The sequence below is a fragment of the Chiloscyllium punctatum genome, chromosome 45, assembly GCF_047496795.1.
Source record: "Chiloscyllium punctatum isolate Juve2018m chromosome 45, sChiPun1.3, whole genome shotgun sequence".
NCBI classification, from domain to species: Eukaryota; Metazoa; Chordata; class Chondrichthyes; order Orectolobiformes; family Hemiscylliidae; genus Chiloscyllium; species Chiloscyllium punctatum.
Window position 1 is genome coordinate 35319057 of NC_092783.1, and position 19422 is coordinate 35338478.

Here is a 19422-nt window from a genome sequence, read left to right on the forward strand (position 1 = left end):
ATGGTGGTCCCTTGATAAACAGTAATTAGTTGCTGGGTGACACTGGGCTTTGGGGAAAGATAACACTGACTTAGCAAGGGATATGTGATGGGATGTGACTAAGAACATGTAGGCCTAGGGGCTTGATGCTTATGTGCATGAGTATGGGCTTGCATGTGAATTGAAGTGTATGCTTTGCCAACTACGTTCCCTGAGAAGCCTTGGTTTGTGACTGGTGTCCTACTACGTGCACAGTGTAGGGCAAATCCAGACTGGCAACATTTCTCGGTGCACAGCTGGTGACACTGCCTAAGTATGCAATCATGTCTGAAAATGTTTTGCTGTACTGATGTAGTCACAGGGTCTGATCATTAACCAATACTGTGGAGTGTGTTTCTGATGTCTCTCTTGTAATTTGGATTAAGTTTCTCTGCAAAAAGACTTCAATTCATTAACTGATTAAAGGATGTTTACTATTTCCCACAGAAGTATGTTGTTAAGTTGTTTATTTCACATGTTGGAAAGAAAATCCTGAAAGGGGTATCTTACATTTGTTTAGGATTCTAAAGAAAATAAATTAGGAAGCAAAAGACCATACTAACATGTGTTGATGACAGTGCACCCCCACAACCCACTAACGTCTTGCAGATGTGTCCTTTCCTTCGAAGTATAACTAGTCCTTTGTGGCCATCATTACTTAAAAACAAAACTGAAGAGAATAAGACAATTAATTGGCACAGTTGGCATTATAGAGAGTCATAGTCATAGAGCCATACAGCATGGAAACAGACCCTTTGGTTCAACCAGTCCATGCCGAACATAATCCCAAACTAAATTAGTCCCACCTGCCTATTCCTGGCCCATATCCATCCAAACATTTCCTATTCCTATACTTACCTAAATGACTTTTTTAAAAAAATGTTTTACTTTAATTTTAATTCACAACACCACTTTCTCAGTAAGTTCCTTCTGCATGTTAACCACCCTCTGTGTAAAAAAAATTGCCTCTCATGTCTTTTTTAAATATGCTCACCTTAAAAATGTGCTGCCTAGCCTTGAAATCAGCCATCCTTGGGAAAAGATAGCTCCCACTAACTCTATCTATACCCCTTATTATTTTAAAAACCTCTATCAGGTCGCCTCTCAACTTCCTATGCTCCAGTGAAAGACTTCCCAGCCTATCCAACATTGATGAATCTACAACACCAACAAAGGTAGATGGGTTATGGTTTCAAGCTCATCCCCATCGTAGCTCATCTCCACTCACCCTGCCTGTCTCGTGCACATTCCCATTCACGTTGTCTGTAAAAGAACTCAGGCTGTTTCCATGGTGATGCTTTCTTCTACTCAGGCAAATTTAATGTTAGCATTTTTCCACTTCAAGCATATCTGTCCAAATAAAACGAAAACAAACGGTTCCTTATACTGGTTCACATCTGATACTGAGATGTCATGTTGCGATAACTGTTTGCATTCTGATACTGCATCTGATCTACATTTGATTTTCATGAATCTGATCAGCCTGGAGTAATCTGGAATGGTGTGGTGAAAATGGCTATACACGTTGTCACAACTAGATGAGGAGGGGTGAATTAGCTTCCCTCTTTTAAAACTCCTTGATTCACCACAACAAAGGATTTAAATTCTTTTTGCATACCTATACAATACTTCAATTAAAATTTAGTGCTAGTCAAAATTAAGGAGCCATTTATAACATTTTCTTGTGAAAGAAAAAGGAATTTTGTTATTTACTAACTCCAAGTAAAATAATAATGAAAATAATGAAACAGTAACATCATACATAGATATGAATTTCAAAAAGGGGAGAATGTCTCATACAAAATGATGATAAGAAAAATGCAGTTTCTCAGGTTGTATAACTGCATCTGTACTAAACGCTGGTTAGAGCACAGTTGGAGTACTGTGAAAGTTTGGGCACCAAACTTTAGGAAAGATAGACTGCCTTGGAGGGAGTACAATCTAGGTTTACAAGAATGATACTTGGACTTCAGGTGTCAAGTTATGAGAAGAGATTATACAAATTAAGCCTGTTTTCTCTAGACTTTAGAAGGTTGAGGAGTGCTGACTGAGGTCTTCAATATATTAACAAGAAAAGGTAGAGTAGATAAAGATAAACTATTTCCATTGGTTGGGAATATTAGAAATAAAAGGACCATAGTCTAAAATGTAGGGCCAGACCATTCAAGACAGATGTTAAGAAGCACTTCTACACACAAAGAGTGGTAGAGATTAGGAACTCTCTTTCAGAAATTATCAGAATCAGGATTTGTTTATTAATCAGTTGTTAGCTTTAAATCTGAGACTTATTTTTTTGTTAAGAATTAGGGATATGGGCCAAAGGCAGATATATGGAGTAAGGCCACATATCAGCCATGGCCACATATCAGCCACAGCCAAAGCCACATATCAGCCACAGCCATATATCAGCCACAGCTACACATCAGCCACAGCCACATATCAGCCATGATTCACGAATGGCAGAAGTGGCCTGAGTAGTGAATGGCCTACCTTGTTCCTCGGTCCCTCAGTTCTTAAGACAGCTAAATCTTTTATTTTTACCGTGGCTGTTTACTTGATATCTTGTATCTTCAGCAGTAGCAAACCTTAGAGAATCGTCAATCAATGGATGTTTCTCTGATCTGTTTTATCACTGATGCTAGCCTTTGAGATGATGAGAAGGAAACAGGGAGAGAGGGAGCATTCCTGTTCTTGCTCTAACTAAATCATTTTCTTTTTCGCATTTCGCTGCAGTTCCAAGCAGTTATCGAAACATGGAGCATTTTTACACTCAGATGTCTGCTGCCATTGTCGTCCCAAGCTGAATAGTTGCAGCCGACTCTTTTGTGTAAAATATGAGCTCTCTTCATACATGTGTAAGCTCAAATAGAAGATTTAAGTTTCTCAATGCCTGACTCAGTTGACTGCTTTCTCAATGTCTGACTCAGTTGACTGGTTTTGAAGTCTTTAAATAAAATGGTATTTTTACTTCAGATGATTTTGTTTATTCCAAACTGTTTTCCTGAACTTGCCACAATCTGTGGTCAGGTGATAACTGAAGCCATTTTAGGTCCATGTTTTTTCTTCCTTTTAAAACCATTATAGTTTGTGAAGGTCTCAGATATTAAAAGCAGATGACGGAAGTTGAAAATTAATACTCATATTTTTACCACTATGGTGATAATGTATCTATGTTTTCTTCATAAGCTTGTGCTTTGCTAAGAAGGAAACCCAGCTCGTTCTGTGGTTGGTGACATTTTTGCTCATGTATTTGGAGACTTTACTGAACAGCTTCTCCACAAAGTATTTTCTAATTAACCTGTTCAGAGGTATTGTTACAAATGCCTGGAGCAGGTGGGACTTGAACCTGAGCCTACTGGCTCAGAGGTAGGGACACTACCACTGCACCACAATTTCAGTTTCTGCACATTAAACTCCCTTGAAAAAGCTTTTACATACATCCTGACTCTAGTATCAAATTTAACATCAAATTTCAAACCTTTATGATCTAAATGCCTTCATTATTAAGGTATAGCCTCAAATCTGATCAAGTCAGAACAGGTTTTTAATGCAGAATTCCATTTCTGCATCCAATCTGATTAGCTTCCCAATGCATATAAATATCGTAGCTTTCAATATTTCATATTTAATTTCAAAGAAAGTTTTAATTGATTAAAGTTTAATGTGCATAATTTTCTTGCAACTGGAGTTATAGAGATATACAGCATGGAAAAACACCCTTTGGTCCAATTCGCCCATGCCAACCAGATATTCTCTAGAATAGATTACTTACAGTGTGGAAACAGGCCCTTCAGCCCAACAAGTCCACACCAACCCACCGAAGCACACCCACCCAGACCCATTCCCCTACATTTACCCCTGCACCTAACACTACGGGCAATTTAACATGGCCAATTTACCTAACCTGCACATTTTTCGACTGTGGGAGGAAACCGGAGCACCCGGAGGAAACCCATGCAGACACGGGAGAATGTGCAAACTCCACACAGTCAGTCGCCTAAGGCGGGAATTGAACCCGGGTCTCTGGCGCTGTGAGGCAGCAGTGCTAACCACTGTGCCACCATACCGCCCACTATATTAATTTAATCTCATTTGCCAGCACTTGGCCTTTATCCCTCTAAACCCTTCCTGTTCATATACCCACACAGATGCCTTTTAAATGTTGCAATGGTACCAGGCTCCACCACCTCCTCAGTAGACAGGCAGAAGGCTGGAAGAATGCAGCAAGTCAGGGAGCATCAGGAGGTGCAGAATTTGACATTTCAGGTGTAGCCCTTCTTCAGGACTGAATAAGTGTTACACCCGAAACATCAACTCCTGCACCTCCTGATGCTGCCTGGTTTGCTGTGTTCTTCAAGCCTCCTGCCTGTCTACTTTGGATTCCAAAATCTGCAGTTTTTTAAACTCTACCACCTCCTCAGGCAGCTTATTCCAACCACGCACCACACTCTGCATGAACAAGTTTCGCCTTAGATCTCTTTTACATCTTTCCTCTCTCACTTTAAACCAATACTCCCTAGTTTTGGCTCCCCTATCTTTTGGAAAAGACCTTATCTATTTACCCTATCCATGCCCCTAATGATTTTATAAACTTATATAAGGTCACTCCTCACCCTTTGCCTCTCAAGGGGAGATAGCCCCAGCTTATTCAGCCTCTCCTTATTGTTCTAACACTCTATCCCTGGCAACATTCTTGTAACACTTTTCTGAACCCTTTCAATTTTACAACATCTTTCCTATAGCAGTGAGACTAGAATTAAATGCAGTATTCCAAAAGTGGCCGAACCAATGTCCTTTACAGCTGCAACATGATCTCCTAACTCCTATATTCAATGCACTGACCAATAAAAGCAAGCATACCAAATACCTTCTTCAACACCCTGTCTACCTGCGACTCGGCTTTCAAACAATTATGAATCTGCACCCCAAGGTCTCTTTGTTCAGCAACGCTCCCCAGGATGCTACCAATAAGTGTATAAGTCCTGCCTTGATTTGCCTTACCTCACATTTATCTAAATTAAACTCTATCTGCCACTCCATGGCCCATTTGTCCATCTGATCAAGGTCCTGTTCTGAGGTGATCTTCTTTGCTGTCCCCTACACCACCAATTTTGGTGTAATCTGCAAACTTACCAACTGATGTCCATGTTTAGGTATGCATACCATTGTATCTGTAGCATTATTATATTTTGTCTACTTGTAAATTTCAGTAACTGATAGAGTGACTGGTAATTACTTTTTCTTTCTACATTTTGAGAAACTCCAATTGCAGAATTTCCCAGACACATTGTTGAAGCACGGAAGCAAGCCTTCACAGGAAAGCTGGAAGCCACAATTCTAATATCCTTGTGAACAGAAAGCTTTACACAGGAAGTAGTCAATTAGATTGATAGTCATGTGTATCACCAATTACAGGGGTGAGTCTTAATAAATCATTAAGGAGGTCATTTGCCTGCGCTATCCATTTCATTCCATACACTTAACCTTTCCCCATATGACTGCACATCTTCCCCTTTCAAGTATTTATTCAACTTTCTTTAGAAGGCAACATTGAAACAGCTTTCACGACACATTTTAAGATGGTGCATTCTAGATAACAAAGATAAAATATGGAACATAGGGCTGCTCTCTCATTTAAGACAGACGTCTATTGGTGGTTTAACCCGAGTCTCATCTTGCTTTAGGGAGGGGTGAGAAGAAGAATCTTCATGGTAACTTTAGCTGGCTCAAGAATTGAGCCCATGCTGTGGCTTTACTCTGCATTGGAAACCAACTGCTCAGCCAATCTGAGCTAACTGATGTCCTCCCAGTTAACAACAACTTACTGTGTAAACATTTATTTCTTCATATCACTTCTTGCTTTTTTGTTAATTAATGACCTAAATCTGTCTTCTTGTTAATGACTCTTCTGCTGCTGTAATTAGTTTCATCTTATCAAAAACCCGAAGGAGTTGTTTTGGTCAAAAGATGAAAACAGTCAGTAATGCACTTGGATAAATAAAACTGACTTGTCGAAAGTCTGGATGTAGCAGACAATATTTGTCTTAATTGATGATTGCCATATTATGAATTTGTCTGGTGGTGCCAAATAGACACATCAACCCAAGAGTTGACGAGGCACAACTTTAGTGAAGGAGACAGTGAGCACTGCAGATGCTGGAGATTAGAGTCGAGAGTGTGGTGTTGGAAAAGTACAGCAGGTCAGGCAGCATCTGAGGAGCAGGAGAATTGATGTTTCAAGCAGAAGTCCTTCACAACTTTAATGAAGGCCCCTTATACCCATCTCCAAACCAAAGGAATCTCTGAGCAAGATGGTCATAGCCAAGTACTGTCTTTCTCCCTGTGACTCCCATAAAGTGGTGAGTCAAATAGAGCAGCATAGCAAGCATAGAACTTCCTCATTTAAGATGACACCTCCAACAAATGTGGTTTGAATGTTGTGATGTTTTGATAAAGTCTTTCAATCAATTACAGATGTCCTCTTAAAGCTCTGGGAACAATAACCATGAACGGTGAGTGTCCCTTTTAAATGGTGAGTGTCCCTTTAAGTAATACCAATAGTCACCATTTACAATGTGTTTACTTAAAAAAAAGCCAGTCACTGTTAGGAAAGGGCTCTTGTTCAAATGCTATCCACCAAAATGAAGTGCAATCTCTTTAATGAGAACTGGCAAGCATCTTAAATGGTAATTAGCTATTAACAGGGCTGCAGGCCTGTTCCATATGCTAACTTCAACTTCTTTGCCAACATGCTGAAAAGAAAACAATTTAGTTCCTTTGGCTTCACCATATAACTTATATCCTGTAGTTCTGGTATCATTTTAATAAATTTCCTCTGCACATTCTCCAATGTTATGACATCCTTCTGAAAGTGTGGTCTCAAAGCTACAACTGGAGCAGACCCAGAATTTGACAAGTGCTTTATAAATCTTCTTTGCTTTAGTATATTTATGTCCTTTCATAAAGCTTAGTATCCCATTTGCCTTTTGACTGCTTTATCAACCATTCTGCTACCTTCTTAAGATTTGGTATATGTACCCCACAGTTTTACTTTCTCTATACTCTCTATGTAATTGTATTAGTTAACATATGCTGCCTCCTTGTTCTTCCTTCCAAGAAGGAATGGCTTCATACTTGTCTGCATTAAAGTGCATCTGCCATGTGTTATAGACCAGGCCAGACCCCTCAAAACATTTCAGGAAGGTAGCCCCGACCCTAACTTTGCTAGTTGTTTTAAGCAGGTGTATAGTGGATATTCCAGGAGAGAATCAGCTGGTCAAACCACTCAGTTAAAAAAAACAGAATTCAATTACATGATTACTGAACGAAACACAAACAACAGAAAATAGAATAACTTAAGCTTTCCAAAAACCCAACATTTCATCCCAAATTAATGATGCTGTTCCAAATACTTGCAACAATCCCCATAAACACCTCTTGGCATGAAAGATAAAAATTAAACTCAAGTTCTTACAGAACAGTAGTAGGAAAGAGAGTGTACCAGCCTGGACCTGCTCCTATGGGTCCAGCAGCCTTTCTTCACATTTCTGCTAAAAAACACAAACGAGAGTGCAACTGAGCTGGGAGAACTGGCCACACCCCTTTCACTGTACAAATGCTTTTTTTAAAACTTGGAAGTCTCTGCCTGAGGTAGTATCTGTTTGCTATTAACAAATTGGCCCTAAACGTCTACACCCTAGACTTTTCAGAGTCTGTGTTATTTACAAACTCTCTAAGAAAACCCCAAGGATTGCATAACCTTGCAAAGGATCAATTTCATCATACGTGTTTGTCCATGTCTTCCTGAAGTCTGTTACATCTTCCTTGCTGATTGCTGCATTCGAGAGTTTTGTGTCACCTCAAAAGTTGGAATTACATCCTGAGCTGCTGATCAGAGACAATGCAGGATGGTCTCCATGCTAGCTATCAACATGTTATCCAAATGCTTCTTTCTCATTTATATTCATAATAATCATTCCTTCCTTTAGTTAGCATAAATTGAAACATCTCATCAATCTTAACAAAGTTCTGAGGGAAGTTGAAGAATTTCTCATCCTTCAGAATTCCAAGATGACGCTTAGGGAATTAGACCCAGACATTGGAGATGAGATAAATCAGAAGGATGCTGGAGGTAAAGAATGTTTCTGATTGTCAGGATTTCATTAACAGCACAGAAAAAAATTGTTAAAGACTTCTGAGTTGTTGAATTCATAAAATCTTTAGAAAAGGAATGTTTGCTGTCATTGTCAAGCGATGTAAAGTTATTAAATCAATATTTAATTGAAGTCAGCATCATGGAGATTTTTTCATAGTCTCTTATTTTTATTTGTTTGAAGTGCAAAAGCTGTATAAACTGAAAAATTTTAGTTGGAAACTCAGTCTCTAACTCCCTGACAGTTAACCAAAAGATGTTGTATGACTGAGTAGCCAGCAGCTTTGTTCTGTAAACAAACATAGGCCCAGTTTTAATCCCATTTGCTTCACAGGAATGGGGCAGGCTTGCTGAGTTGTTTCCACTGAAAGCCCCCGTTTGCCATTTGAAAGGCCACTGAGAAAGTTTGGAAACATACCCAATGGTAAAGAGTGGATAGTTGATAAATATCAATGTTCATTCACTTACTTTGGGCATACAGAGATGAAAGAGGAGTCGCAGATAGACAGGCATTTGCTATGCTTGCCTTTATTGGTCGATACATTGAGTATAGGAGTTGGGAGGTCATATTGCAGCTGTACACAATATTGGTTAAGGCCACTTTTGGAATATTGCATTCAATTCTAGTCTCCCTGTTATAGGAAGGATGTATAATCCTGATACAGGAAGAGGCTATAACCTTTAGATACCATCACATTTTCTTTAGAACCTTATGGTATCTAAAGAACACAGCTCAGAATATCTAGCCACATGCCAACTTACTCACTAAAAGCTTCTCAGAATGACCTCACAAACTGACTGGGAAAACTATTTAAAATGAGCATTCAGACCTGGTGCCAATGCTGGAATCTGTTCTTCCCATCCAATTTTTGAGCCACATGTTTAACTCCTCGATTTTTTTATCCTATGCCAGATGGCCCACCACTCAGGTAATAATCCTGAGTTTGTTATCTTGGAGGTTCTGCTTTGTAATTTAGCTCCTAACTATTGAAATTCTTTCAGCATAATCTCCTTTATAGCCTTTTCAATGTTGTTGATGCTAAAGTTGAGAACATGATGGAGTTTAATTTAGATAAATGTGAGGTGCTGCATTTTGGGAAGGCAAATCAGGGCAGGACTTATAAACTTAATGTTATGGTCCTGGAGAGTGTTGCTGAACATGGAGGGGTGGCATGGTGGCTCAGTGGTTAGCACTGCTCCCTCACAGCACCAGGGTTCAAGGTTCGATTCCAGCCTCAGGTGACTGTCTGTATGTGTAATGTTTGCACATTCTCACACAGTCCAAAGATGTGCAAGTCAGGTGAATTGGCCATGTTAAATTGCCCATAGTGTTAGGTGCATTAGTGTGTGGACTTGTTGAGCCGAAGGGCCTGTTTCCACACTGTAGATAATCTAATCAAATAGAGACCTTGGAGTGCAGGTTCAAAATTCCTTGAAGAGTGGTGTTCAGGATACACAGTTGTAAAAAGGTGACCTGAGCAACTGGTACTCTTCATACAATTTATGAGCATATGCAACATATAGAGTCATAGAGATGTACAGCATGGAAACAGACCTTTCGGTCCAACCCATCCATGTCGACCAGATATCCCAACCCAATCTAGTCCCACGCCAGCACCCGGCCCAAATCCCTCTAAACCCTTCCTATTCATATACACATCCAAATGCCTCTTAAATGTTGCAATTGTATCAGCTTCCACCAAATCCTCTGGCAGCTCATTCCATACACGTACCACCCTCTGCATGAAAATGTTGCCCCTTAGTTCTCTTTTAATACTCTGACCAATAAAGGAAGGCATACCGAATGCCTTCTTCACTATCCTATCTACCTGCAACTCCACTTTCAAGGAGCTATGAACCTGCACTCCAAGGTCTCTTTGTTCAGCAACACTCCCGAGGACTTTACCATTAAGTGCATAAGTCCTGCTAAGATTTGCTTTCCCAAAATGCAGCACCTCGCATTTAATTGAATTAAACTCCATTTGCCACTTCTCAGCCCATTGGGCGATCTGGTCAAGATCCTGTTGTAATCTGAGGTAACCCTCTTCGCTGTCCACTACTCCTCCAATTTTGGTGTCAACTGCAAACTTACTAACTGTACCCCTTATGCTCGCATCCAAATCATTTATGTAAATGACAAAATGTAGAGGACCCAGCAGCAATCCTTGTGGCACTCCACTGGTCACAGGCCTCCAGTCTGAAAAACAACCCTCTGTCTTCTCTTTTGAGCGAGTTCTGTATCCAAATGGCTAGTTCTCCCTGTATTCCGTGAGAGCTAACCTTGCTAATCAGTCTCCCATGGGGAACCTTGTCAAACGCCTTACTGAAGTCCATATAGATCACATCTACTGCTCTGCCCTCATCAATCCTCTTTGTTACTTCTTCAAAAAACTCAATCAAGTTTGTGAGACAGGATTTCCCACACACAAAACCATGTTGACTATCCCGAATCAGTCCTTGCCTTTCCAAATACATGTACATCCTGTCCCTCAGGGTTCCCTCCGACAACTTGCCCACCACTGACATCAGGGTCACTGGTCTATTGTTCCCTGGCTTGTCTTTACCACTCTTCTTAAACAGTGACACCATGTTTGCAAATGTCCAGTCTTCCGGCACCTCACCTGTGACTATCAATGATACAAATATCTCGGCAAGAGGCCCAGCAATCACTTCTCTAGCTTCCCACAGAGTTCTCGGGTACACCTGATAAGGTCCTGGGGAATTATCCACCTTTAACATAATAATTAGATCACAAGGTTCATGCAGTGCTAATAGGCAAGATCATCATAGCATCTCAAAATCTTTTATTGGACAGATCCCAACAATGCAACTGTGGCAGCACTACCAGTGTGCACAGATCTTCCTATAGTCACAATTCATGTAGTTTAAACCAAACCAACTGTAGTAGCACAGACTACACATGACACAATCGAATCAGCTGAAGTTGAAGACATTTTCAAGATTGATCTGGCCAGAACCATTGTGGACAGTTGCAATTGGCAACCAAGGAAGGTGAACAACTACAGAAGTTGCCATTATTGAGGGAAGGCCTGACAGTATTAACGAAGTTCCTGCAATACTTATTTACTTTGGCCATACAGAGATGAAAGTGAAGTCGCAAGTATACAGGCTTTCGGTATACTTGCCTTTATTCGTCAGTACATTGAGTACAGAAATTGGGAGGTCATGTTGCAGCTGTACAGAATATTGGGTAAAAACAATGACTCTGGATTAATGGTGCTGGAAGAGCACAGCAGTTCAGGCAGCATCCAAGGAGCTTCGAAATCGACATTTCAGGCAAAAGCCCTTCATCAGCCCTTCCTGATGAAGGGCTTTTGCCCGAAACGTCGATTTCGAAGCTACTTGGATGCTGCCTGAACTGCTGTGCTCTTCCAGCACCACTAATCCAGAATCTGGTTTCCAGCATCTGCAGTCATTGTTTTTACCTCTAAAAACAATGACTGCAGATGCTGGAAACCAGATTCTGGATTAGAATGGTGCTGGAAAAGCACAGCAGTTCAGGCGCCCGAAACGTCGATTTTCCTCCTCCTCGGATGCTGCCTGAACTGTTGTGATTTTCCAGCACCACTCTAATCCTGTACAGGATATTGGTTAGGCCACTTTTGGAATACTGCATTCAATTCTAGTCTCCCTGTTATAGGAAGGATGTATAATCCTGTTACAGAGAGAGGCTGAATAGACTGGGGCTATTTTCCCTGGAGTTTCAAAGGCTGAAGGGTGACTTCATAGAGGTTCATAAAATCATGAGGGGCAAGGATAGGTAAAGAGACAAGGTCTTTTCCCTGGGTTGGGGGAGTCCAGAACTAGAGGGCATAGGTTTTGGGTGAGAGTAGAAAGATTTAAAAGGGATGTAAGAGGCAACATTTTCACACAGAGGGTGGTGTGTGTATGGAAGGAGCTGCCAGAAGAAGTGGTAGAGGCTGGTACAATTACAACAGTTAAAAGGCATCGGGATGGGTACATGAATAGGAAGGGTTTAGAAGGATATGGGCCAAATGCTAACAAATGGAACTAGATTAATTTCGGATATCTGGTCAGCATGGACAAGCTGGACCGAAGAGTCTGTTTATATGCTGTAATCTGTATGATTCTAAGGCTCTATAATTGGATCCTCCTGTCCCACTTCAAGCTCCTCTCCAGCTATGAGAGAATGTCTTTGACAGTGACACTGTGGAGGTAACACGGCCTTCAGAATTCTTTGCTCATGGCTGCAGACAATAGCATCTTTCCCCCAGTTATATTGTCTCTACAACTATATTCCTATTTCCTCTTCCCACTTGAATGGCCCTCTGTACCACAGTGCTGTGGTTAGTTCACCTATCTCCCTGTAGTCCCCAATCTTGTACACATGGCTTATAAGAACTTCATAACAACTGGGCAATTTGCAAGGGCTGAGTCTCCCCTAACACCTTCACCTGGGTTCCTGTATCTCTCTTACCTGCAATTACAGCTTCCTGTCTCCAATAAAACACCAAATTTGAATTACCTAGCCTGAGTTGTGTGACTGCCACCTGGAGCAAAGTATCCAGGTAACTTTCCCCTTCCCTAATGTGGGACAATGCCAACTTGCAGATCATTTCAGAGAACATCTCTGGGACAACCGCACTAACCAATCCCATCACCTTGTGGCTGAACACTTTAACTGCCCCCCCCCCCCACTCCGCCAAGGACATGCAGATTCTGGGCCTCTTCCATCGTCAAACCCTAATCACCCAATGCCTGGAGGAAGAACGCCTCATCTTCCGCCTTGGGATCCTCCAACCACACGGGATCAATGTGGATTTCACCAGTTTCCCCATTTCCCCTCCCCCTACCTTATCCCAGTCCCAACCTTCCAACTTGGCAGCGCTCTCTTGATAGGTCCTACCTGTTCATCTTCCTTCCCACTTTTTGCTCCATCCTCCTCTCCGACCTATCACTTTCAACCCCACCTTCATCAATCTATTGCATTCCCAGCTACCATCCGCCCCAGCCCCACACCCCTCCCATTTATCTCTCAGCACCCCCCCTTGCCCACAAGCCTCATTCCTGATGAAGGACTTATGTCCAAAACGTCGATTCTCCTGCTCATCGGATGCTGCCTGACCGGCTGTGCTTTTCCAGCGCCACACTCTTTGACAATACCTATAGCTCAGATTCTAGCTCCTCAATTCAGATCCAAAACTCCTCACGATGCAAATATTTATTACATATGTGTTCACTCTGGGTAGTCTTAGTATCCAGCAGCTCTCACATGCTACAATAGCAACACCTCATCCATTGATAGCATATTTAATATAATTTATTAAATAATATCTCGAGTAACCTGTTCTTTACACCTTGTCTTTTTCTCATCAGCAAGCCTTAAGAAAAAACAAAAGGCTTCTGGTAATGTTGAGTGACAGCAACCAGCAAGACAAACAGCCCCTTCTTACAATAATTACCTTCCCAGACAGATCATGATGCGCTATCATATTTCGAAGGCATTCTATCCAAGTTTTTAACTGTCTGGTTACTTGTTTGGATAATTATCAAGTTGACAACACATATATATGGACAATGACATACATCTGTTGAGTTAACACCTTATCTTTTGAAAAAGGGGAATATTGTGTTATGCACACTTCGAATACAGTATACCTTTAAGAGATAGGCTCATACCGCAGTTAAGCGGTAGAGTGAGGGTAAATTCAAAGAAAGAATAGCCAGGTGATGCCCTTCGATGAAATGAAAAAGAGACAGGCTCATGACATCATCACAGTGCCATATCATGTGACCTTCAGGTATAAAAGTTTCAGGTGCCATCTTAATGGTGGCCAATTGAAGCATGATATATTGGTGAAAGTGTACTACTTTTTCCAACCGAATAGTTTAAAGTTAGACAGACATTGAAGTGCCTGTGACTATAATATTCCTATATATCAGGAGTTACAATAAATATCTGTTGCATTGTTCAATGCCACATCACCCATACATAGCTCTATGTTACTGGAGCTAACAATAAGCATTGTTGAATCGGGTATAATCCGAGATTGGTAGCAAAGCACATATCACAGTGGCAGTTTAGATAAATTGGAGGAGAATGCTGTACTCTGTAGGACTTCCCCACCTGGCTGACAACAATCCTGAGCACATTTGCATCATTTGAACAGCATGGGTTCTGGCTAAGATTGGATGGGTAGAAAGTGCACAATTAAAAGTTCAACCAGATTAGGGTAATTCCACTCAGCTAGTACGGATGAGAAGCGTTAGTGGAAGATGAAAATTTTAAGTGTCAATGATTTCTCACAGGTCAAGAAGGACGAGGAGAGCTAGTTTATCATAGTCACAATCCCATAGGATGTCATCTGTAACTTGAACAGGGCTTGTGGCCAAGATAGAAACTTGATTGGGAAGGTTCAAAGCCATGACATTGCAAGAACGATAGATGCAGATTGGGGACTAAAATACAGTAACCTAAAATTGACCCAGAGTTAAAACTGAGACTATTGTTTTAGTAGCAGAAGAACAGAATGGTTTGAAGTAATATCAAAGAGGTCTTCTTACTTGTAAGAAGAAAGAATTTGCTTTAAAGAATTTGCACTCATAAGCTCAGGAAATCTTAACGCATGCTGCAGCCAATGAAATGCTTCTGAAGTGTAGTCATTTCTGTAATATAGAAACTGTGGCAACCAAGTTGCACACAGCAAGCTCCCAACAAGCAACAATGTTCTTGTGTAAATACCACATTGCATTGACATTGTGACAATTGTGATTTGAGCATAGTATCCAAGTGCACTGGCAGAATTCTCACAGCCTATGCACAAAACGGTGAAATCCTTGGGTACAGCGGGCTTACAAGCACACAACTTGAAGCTTCCATTCACAAATGTGAGAAAACTGAGAATCTTCACATTCTTCCAAATTGCCTGCCATTTGTTGGCAGCAAATTTTTGTGGCAAATTATATACTTATCAAAATGCCTAAGTAACTACACAAAGGAATTATAACCATGAGCAGGTGATAAAATAAAGCATTACAGCTATTACAGTATTACAACTTTCTAACTCTGTACTATATATATTTTCCATTGGCAGCTGGACTAATTATTTCAATGTTAGATTTTTGGATGCTGAATGTTAAATGAAACCAATACAAAAGAAAATACTGCTGATGAGCAAAAAGAAATTGTGGTGTCTTTAATTTTTCTTTTCTCCAAACTAAATAAACTTCATTATTTAACCATTTATATACAAAATTGATGATTAGGTAACCTCACTAACCCACTTTAACTTCTACAGCTATCACATGTAATGAAAGCCACAATGCAGTAGGCCAGACCTCAATGAGCTACTAACTACAATATATATAGTTTGATCTCTGAATTTTATGCAGCACAGAACTAGTTACTTCAAGAGTTTTCCAGAAAATAAAATTTGAGAATTTAAATACTCCTTTGTGCTTTGATATCGTTTTTTTTTCAAAATGGCAACCATGCAGCCATTAAGCACTGTAATAATTCAGTTTAAATAAATAGAAAAATACAGATGAAATGCTAATTATCCTTTAAAATATTAATTAATTAACATGTAACTAGAAGCAGTATTGAACTGGCAATAAAATATGATCAACATATCCATTGAATGCTTGCTGCACGTCAGACATGTAAAAGAAGCAATTGTTATGAAAATATCCAGAACGTACATCAGCAGTTGTGTTATAGTAACTTAGCCTAAACTTCACACAGAAAGGGAACAACCATGTGGAGGATTGTAAATTATCAGCCAAATCTGAGGAGTATTGGGACTGAGAGAGTAAGGAAACCTATGGATAACAACCAAATCCAGGGGGTTTGGTTCTGGATTAAGTAGCATTTTGGCATAAATGTGGAGTTTTGCCCTTAGACTTTGTTTTGCCCTTACGCCCTGTTATGACAAGGGGGTAAACCTTCCTGTTTAATTTAAACCAAACACAGAAAAGATTTTTCCTGTGCAGTAATCTGTGAGCATTGGAGTGGCTAAGACCTAGTTAATGTAAAAGTAACAGTGCTATTTTTTAAAAGTATAACAGAGAATAATTAACTAACAACTATCTACACTCCTTCCTCTAACCTATGTTTTACTTTCCCTTCTATAATGGTAGTCTGAGAAAATCCCCGGTTAAGATTTACTGAAAGAAAAATTCAAATTTCAAAACCAGTCAGATATCAAATCTTCTTTTCTTCTACTTAGGGATTTCTGCTTCACAGGTTACTGATTGATAAAGGTACCTTTAAGAGAGCTATTCTCTGGGCAGTCTGCAGAAATCGTTGGCTTGGCAGTTCTCCTCCCAACTGTTCAATTTTCCACAGTCTTATACCCCCAAAGCATCAGATTGTACCATTGGCTTTTAGGATTGCCTATACACTCAATTCAAACTTGATTGGAGTTTGTTATTTTTTAGGCTATAATTTAAACTGATTGGCCTAATTTGAATCCATTTTTTTCATCTCCAGGCAACCAGCTAATTGAGTTGTTCAACCATGTGTTACATTACATCTTTTTTCAGAACACTTGGTGATGTCAGGTAGTTCTGCGGGTTTTTAACTCTCTTAAAGGTACAGGTCACCCACAGCATCATAATAAATTTCAGTAAAACAAACATTTTCTCATCATTCATGGTGACTTTAGTTCTGCAGGGGAGCCAACTTTAAATCTTGGAGGTATTTAAGTCGGACAAACCAGTAGAGATATTGTGTCTTTTAAACCAGCTTAAAGGCATTATTTGTATCGGGGTGTCAGAAGGATTTTATTCTATTAAACAACAAGCTTGAGCTTGAACAAAACCCTGTGTCTGTGATTTTGTTCTCTATAATGTCCTGAAGAGGGTTATGGGAATGGAAACCACATACAACCTGGGCATGGGCAACATGACAGCTCTGTAACTAATCAGCACAAGGTCATCCCTGTACATGACAGACACAGAATCTGTGACAAGCTACTGCTCCAGAGATTCTATGACTCATGTACGTCCAGTCATGGCTGTTTCTCTCCTGCATTTGTTGCTGAAAGGTTTACTAGTGAAAAGAGAGTCCAATGTGATTGGAGGATCAACTTAGATGGTAAGAGGATGCTACTACATGACTGCAACAGATAATTAGTAAGAATGGAAAAAGAACTCCCAAAAAGCAAAATGTAAAATTGATAAAGCAGAGAAAATACTGAGGAGAGCCATCAAAAATAAGTTATTTTGACATAAGACCAAGTTCAAAGAAGCAGAGCTAGTCACATGATATGGATGACCAAGTTCTATGCAACTGGCTGAAAAAGCTCTGGTTGTAAATGAAGCATCCTGAAATCTCAGCTTTTGATAGCTTAGCAATACACCTTCACATTTGTATTCCGTGGCTCCATAAATCCTATTTAAAACACTTTGACCTCAATGTGATTCATACTTTCAATTTCGGGAACCAATTTGATATGAAGGCGTTGTAAAATGCTTAAAGGAGATTTAGTAAAATAATTCCAAGAATGAGAGGTTATAGAGAACCTAATATTTCTCTCCTCAAGCAGAAACCTGAGGGATTTGATGGAGGTGTATAAAATTATGGCTGAAAAATGTGTTGCTGGAAAAGCGCAGCAGGTCAGGCAGCATCCAAGGAGCAGAAGAATCGACATTTCGAGCATAAGCCCTTCTTCAGGAAGGCTTATGCCCGAAACGTCGATTCTCCTGCTCCTTGGATGCTGCCTGACCTACTGTGCTTTTCCAGCAACACAGTTTTCAGCTCTGATCTCCACCATCTGCAGTCCTTATTTTCTCCTAATGTATAAAATTATGAAAGGATTCGACAGAATAAATTGGAACTGTTTCCAGTTGTTGCAGGATCAATTATCCAATGGCCCAGATTTAATTGATAGACTTCATGGAGGCATAGAATTCAAATATGAGAAGTTTAGCTGAAGGCATTTATAACATGCACACTGTGTATAGTTTATGTGATAACATGGAATTGGGACCTGCACGAGTATGGGGTACCAGTGGCATGCAGCCCGGACAGGTACAAGCATAGCATGGGCATAAGGTCACTTGCTGTTCTGTAGAGCTATACTGCAGAGGCTCAGATGAGACAACTGATGCAACAGCCTGCAAAACAAAAACATAAATGTCTACATAAAATGAAGTACTTGGTGTATTAGGAAGCCTGCCAAAAAGCCTGCAGTCAATGACAAAGAGCATGGAGGAGTTGAATCCAGAGTTTTGTATTCTTTCCAGCATGGATATGGTGGCCTTCTTTTTTTATACACTTGTGGACCCAAGTGTGATGCAATGTCTGGTGGCTAACATCCATGTCAATGCAAATAGCAGCAGCCATTTGATGTCTGAGTACTACTGATATAATGCATGGTCAGCCTGTCTGTGTATTGCTGTGTGCAAACAAAAAGGTTTCAGCTTGTCAATAGCTATCAATCTGATCTCCAGCAGAATATAAGCATTTTTGAGAGGCTTAAAGGGGGAGTGGCAATGACTCTATTGAGCAAGAAACATGCCATCCTCTCTCATAAAGTCAGTGTTCAGCATCTCAGCTCCGTCATTCTGCTAGCACCCTTTTTATGTATCCTGTGAATCAGCCAACCCAGACTTCTGCTGCTAACATTGCTAAGTCTCCACCTGAAGATAGAGATGCACAAGGTTGTCTCCAATGACATGAGTAGTTTCTTCTGCTGAAAACTAATCACTTTGACCAGCTAGGTTGCAGCCACTGAGATAACACTTTAAAGGAACACCGTACCATGCAAATACAGAAGACAGACACTTGTGGATGCAATATGGAACGATTTTATTTATAAGTTTGGTTGGGCCTTTTTTTTAAATGATGGTTTTTACATTTGCATTGTGGCAAAATGGATTTTGTGTTGGCCAGTGACAGAGGGAAGGAAAAGTGTTAGTGAATAGGGAATTGGGTTTGTGTTTGCACTTTAATGGTTTCTTCATGGAAAGCCCTGCCATAACGGTCTGTCACAGATGCCTTTTCCTTGCCCATACCCCCTCTTCTTTATCTTCTCCTGCTGTTGCTCCTCCTCATGTTCCTGCTCCTCAGCTGCCTGTCATGAACCTGGGGTCAAAGGTTGTCTCTTCATGATGATCAGGCTGTGCAATATGTAGCTTAATCTTGGCACTGACTCTACCGATTACTGCAGGGCTCCTCTTGAGCGACCAGTGTAGCAGGTGTTATTTAGGCAAGGTAATGGCCTCTGCAGCAACAAGACTTTTATTGAATGCTTGCTGCTCATACG